We start from the raw sequence: 5701 nt of genomic DNA on the forward strand, positions 1-5701 counted from the left end.
CAGCTGACGGCCAACTAGCCACAGCTGATGGCCATTTGATCACAGTCGATGGCCATTTACTACCTGAGCCAGCACCTTTCTATGTGAGGCCGAGAGCCTGGAAACTGCTTTTTGGGGCTCTGTCCCCACAGGCGCCTTGGGGCCGCTTTGAACTCAGAGCTAGAGGGACTTGTAGATAACGCTGAGCTCTGTCCTGTCCCCTCGTAGACACAGTTTTTGTCCTTTGGGAGTAGAAAACTGTGGAGGAGTGGGTTGTTGGGAGGACATTTCTCTGACTGTGCTTAAGTCAAGTTGTGGTGAGGCAGGGCAGGGGTGTGAGGCCGGGTCATCCGAGCATCTGAGAGGAAAGCTCCTTGCCCCCCACAACCGCACCAACCGTCTGCACTGGCCAGCTGGACACTAAGATGGCTGCCGTTGCCATGGCACCCAACCTTGTGCGGACCCTGCAGGAGGAGGCGGTGTGCCCTATTTGCCTCGACTACTTCCAGGACCCGGTGGCCATTGGCTGTGGGCACAACTTCTGCCGAAGGTGTGTGACCCAGTTGTGGGGAAAGGAGGATGAGGACAGAGACGAGTTAATCCAGAAAGAGGAAGAGGAGCAGGAGGTCGGAGAAGAGGAAGTGGAGGCTGTGGAGGCCGGCTGGGGGTGGGACACCCCCGTGAGGGATGAAAACTACGAGGAAGACTCGTAAGAAGATGTCGACGAGTAAGAGGAGGGTGTGTTCTGGACCGGTGGCATGGGCAGGTCCAACTGGAACGACACGGACTATCTGTGGGAGGAGGAGGACGAGGACAGAGACCTGGACTGCTACTTGGGGGACATAGAGGAAGACGAGGAAGAGGAAATAGACCCCGTCATGGCACTGCCCCCGCCTGCAGCCCCTCAGAGGTGCCTCACCCGCCCTCAGTGCTGGAAGCTTCCGCCCCAACCTGCAGCTGGCCAACACGGGCCAAGGGAGTCGGCAGATGCGCCCAGGCCCGGGTCGGGAGCGCTTTGGGCAGGAGCAGGGCATTTGCACCAAACACCAAGAAGTCCTGGAGCCCTTCTGCGAGGTGGATGAAGAGGCCCTCTGGGTGAGGCGCCGAGAACCCAGGAGCCACAAACAGCACAGCGTGTGCCAGTGGAGGTGGTGGGGCGGGAGGACAAGGCCAAACTGCAGGGGTGCCCGGAACCTCCGAGGAAGCGCCTGGAGGCCGTGCAGAAAATGAAAGCCAACGAGGAGAGGCGGTGACAGAGCTGAAGGAAGTGTGCAGGTCCCTTTGCGTCATCCCATTGCCAGATGAAGTCAGGCCTGACAGCTGTGGACTCACAGTTCCGGCGCATGTCGGTTTCCGGCCGAAGAGCAGGCAAGGCTGGCGCTGCGCCTCCGGAGAAGCACGAAGCCCAGCCGAGCCTCCTGCTGGCGGAGGCCCAGGAGCGGGGCCAGCAGGGGCGTCTGGGGCTGCTCCAGGGCTTCCAGGAGACTTGATTGAATAGTGTGCAAAGGTGCGGCTGCAGCCCCCAGAGTCCTCTGAGCCCTGTCAATCCCCTCGCCATTACTTCCTGACAGACGCCATCGTGAGGAAAACGAGCCGGCTGTGCTGTCGGGCTGCCCGAGCAGATGTGACGCTGGACCCCGACACGGCTCACCGGGCCCTGATACTGTCCCCTGATCGCTGGGCGGTGTGCCTGGCAGAGCCACAGCAAGAGGTTGCTGACCGTTCCAAGCATTTCTCCGCCGACTGCTGCGTATTAGGGGCCCAGGGCTTTAGCTCTGGCCGGCGCTACTGGGGGGTAGAAGTGGACGGGCGGCCAGGCTGGGAGGCAGGCGCCGCCTGGGAATCAGCGCGTACGGAGAAGGTGGGCTCTGGCAGTGCTGTGGGTGGATGTCGGGGGAGCCAGCTCTTCCTCGCGCCATCAGCAGCGCCGCAGCCTCCGCTCCAGTGGGAAGTGTGGTGTGTGGGCACCCATGGCACATGTTACCAGGCACCGAGCTCAACGGAGCAGACACTGCTGAGCCCAAGTGAGAAACCGCAGCGCTTTGGCGTGTACCTGGATTACGAGGCCGGGCGCCTGCACTTGTACAACTCAGAGTCCCTGGCCCACGTGCACACCTTCTCAGCTGCCTTCCTGGGTGAGAGTGGCTTCCCTTTCTTCCGGGTGCTCTCTAAGGGCACCCACGTCAAGTTGTGCCCTTGAGCAGTCTTGCCACCCGCAGGGTCCCCTCTGGTCAGCACTGGCGAGGGGGAGGGGCACAGGTGGTGGTGGAGGGTGGCCTCTGTTTGCGGGTTCAAAGGCTCCTCCCACTGTTTGTTACTGCATGGTTCCTGCTTCCCCTTGATTCCAGGACCTTGCTTTTCTCTCTAGAAGAACCCTCCTGACCTCCTCTCACCTATTATATGTCCAACAGGTCTGCCTGGGTCCCTGATAATAGCTGCCTGGTCTTCCCTTCCTTCGTCTGTCCAGGGCCTGAGTTTGCGTAGGGGAGGGGATATATAATTTCATTAACTTCCCTTTCCCCACCCGTGTTCTACAACTTTTCACGTCAGTTCTCAGGCTGGAAGATTTGTGCAAAACTCATGACTACCCCCATCCCAATTCCATTTTCTGATGCAAGTTTTAGCTAAGGGATTTGGAGGCTTTTTTGGGGGAGGCAGGGTAGGCAAAGAATAGAGTTGTGAAATAACCATCTACTCTGTTGGGGAAGGAGAAGATTTTAAATTTTCCCTGTATCCCAAAATTCTACCTCCATAAACTGGCCTGAATTTAGCTTCAGTGAGAAATCTGGAATAGTTCACTTAATTGAAATCACATATAGTTACATCCCCAATAAATTATTTTCTTCCCCTTTTTCCCAGTACTCAATCTAGGAGCAAAGCTCACCCTACACTTTTCACTGTTAGACTCCTTTCCTCTTTGTGAAGTAGAGTTTGTCAGTTTTCATCCTTTCTTCTTGTCTTTAGTTCCCTCCACTTGGTGAGCCCTGGTGGGAAGCTGGAGAAGGGTTGGGTCTCCAGGAGGAGAACCTTGGGGAATAATTTATTTTTCTAGCAACCCCTGCCTTCTGTCACGTATCAGCTTTTTGTCCTGTGCTTTGATGGCCCAGATCAATTTATGTTTCTGGGGAAAAGAGAAGCTGTGTTTTGTTGTGGAAATAAGTTTATTTACAATAATAATTATAATCCTCTGGCCGAATGTTCTGCCATCAGGACCTACTGAGGCAACAGCATCACCTTACATCCCTAGGTGTCACCCATATCCCTTTGACTGTGGATGGATGGACCCCCCCCCATACCCCACCCATAAACACATTCACACTTCGCTGTTTGAGAAAGCTCTACGCCTGCTGCACAGTGCAGAGGCAGCCTAGCTCATAGAAAGTAAAAAGGTGACCCTACCCTCTGAAACAGAGGAGAAAGCAGCCTTGTCTCCTGGGCCTGTGATGGGAGTGGCAGACCTGATCATCTCAGAGTCACCTTGGCGATCAGTCTTCCCTTTCCTTCATGGATAAAGCATATTTGCAGCAAATAGATCTAATGTCCAGTCCTGTAGAAACCCGTAAATTAGAAAGCCTTCCTTTATTTCATCCTGTCTCTGTTTCCTTTATTTCATCCTGTCTCTGTTTCCTTTGGTCCAAAATGGAAGTGTCCCTGTTGGTTTAATCCCATCTCTATCCCCAGTTTCAGTTAGCTAAACGATTAAACCCATGGATATTCTCTTTATTCAGTGCTTATCTAGCCACATTCTTGGTGTTCTCTTCAGAACATACTTTCTCATTTTTTGCGATATAAACAGGCTGGGAATTTTCCAAACCTTCAAGTTCTGGTTCCTGTTTGCTTAATAGTCCCCTCAATTAACTCTTTCCCCTCAGAATTTACTATAAGCAGTAAAAAGAAACAGCATGTGGCCTTCAACATTGTGCCTAGAAATATCTGCTAAATACCAAAGATCAACTCGCACAAGTTTTACCGTCTATGAAAGACTAGAACACAATTCAGCCAAGTTCTTGGCCATTTTATACCAAGGGTTGCCTTTCCTCTAGCTTCTAATAAAGTATTCCTCATTTCCATCTGAGACCTCACCAGAAGCATCTTTAGTGTTTCTGTTGCTATCAGCATTCTGATCATGATAAATGCATTCTCTAACATGATAGAAGCTTTTACTTCAGCTCTCCTCTTTTCCTTCTGAGCCCAAATTATCTATGATGTCCATGTTTCTACCAACAATCCATTGAAAGCAATCTAGGATTTTCATAACATGCACCTCAAAACTTTTTCAGTCTCTACCCATTACTCAGTTCCAAAGCCATTTCCACATTTTGAAATGTTTGTTATAGTAGCACTCCACTTCTCAGGAACACTGTTTGTGTTAGTCCTCTAGGGCTGCCATTAAGAAAACAAATACTAGACTGGGTGACTTGTAACAGAAATTTCTTTTATCACTATTCTGGAGGCTAAAAGTCCAAGATGAGGGTGCAATCTGAGTTGGTTTCTGGTGAGCCCTCTTATTTTGGCTTTTAGATGGCTGTCGTCTTATTGTAGCCTCATATGGCCTTTCCTTTGTGTGCATGCAGAGAGAGAGAGAGGAGGAGAGAAGTGAGGGGAGAGAGAGAGAGAAAAAGAGAGAGAATAGATACCTACATACATGCCTCTAGTTTCTTCTCATCTTTGGTAAGGACATTAGTTCTTTTGGATTAGTACCCCACCATTATGATCCCATTTAACTGTAATTACCTTTCTGAAGCCCTATTTTTTTTTTAATTTTTTTTTTATGTAGCTTCATTGAAGGTTAGGGCTTCAACTTATAAATTTTAGGGAAGGCACAATTAAGTCTATAACAGAAGTTATTGTAAATTTTAGAATCAACTAATCAAGGATCTCAAACATCTTTTTTGGGATATTTATTAGAAGTGTAATAAATTTATGTTAATTTTGGGAAAGTTAGGGGTTTTATGGCATTGAGCATCCCAAAATAAAAATAGTATATATTTTTGTTTGTTTGTTTGTTTGTTTCAACATATTTTGTAATTTTTCTCTTTAAAGGATTTGACCATATTTATCTAGCTTCTTTTTTGGGAACTTAAATGTTTCATTGCTACTGTGAATGGAATAATTTTTTTCTGCTTTATTTTTAATGGACTCTGTTGTAGAAGAGAAGTACTGTTTTATATGTTCATTTTTATTTCAGCAACAATAACTTAATATCTTATTGGTTCTAATTATTTGTTTACATATATTCTGTACTATCATATCATTATAGAAGGTAAAATAAAAGAAGATTAAACACATATGTAAACAGCAAACAAATAAAAAAAAGTAGTTTATTTCATTTTAATATAATATCCCCAAAATAGTTGGAAAAAAAAAAATGTGGATGAAACTCTTGTCTGGTTTTATTTTGGTCTATTGAGCATCCATGTGTTGTCCAATTCAAGAATATTCAGTCAAATGGGTCAACAGCTGAATACAAACACATCCAGTAATGTTTTATAAAACAATCTTATGAGCCGTTAAATAAGTTATAAGTTTGTGGGGTGTACAACATTCACATTTTAAGAAAATGAGGGTAACTTTTACATGCCAAAGTAAAAAGTGAGAAATTAAGAAGTAAAATATTGGTTCCATGAAGAACAAAAGCCTAAAGATGGTGGAAATGAAGTTGTTTTATGAAAGATTAAAACAATACTTTGTTTAGTAATATAACAGAAATAAGAGAAAGGTT

The 5701-nt window shown here is 47.3% G+C and overlaps 1 pseudogene; it reads left to right on the forward strand.

Moving 5' to 3' along the window:
• Positions 1–404: 404 nt before the first annotated feature.
• LOC117026291 (E3 ubiquitin-protein ligase TRIM41-like) lies at positions 405–2179 on the forward strand (annotated as a pseudogene).
• The last annotated feature ends 3522 nt before the right edge of the window (positions 2180–5701 follow it).

This window comes from Rhinolophus ferrumequinum, chromosome 8, assembly GCF_004115265.2.
Source record: "Rhinolophus ferrumequinum isolate MPI-CBG mRhiFer1 chromosome 8, mRhiFer1_v1.p, whole genome shotgun sequence".
Taxonomy (NCBI): domain Eukaryota; kingdom Metazoa; phylum Chordata; class Mammalia; order Chiroptera; family Rhinolophidae; genus Rhinolophus; species Rhinolophus ferrumequinum.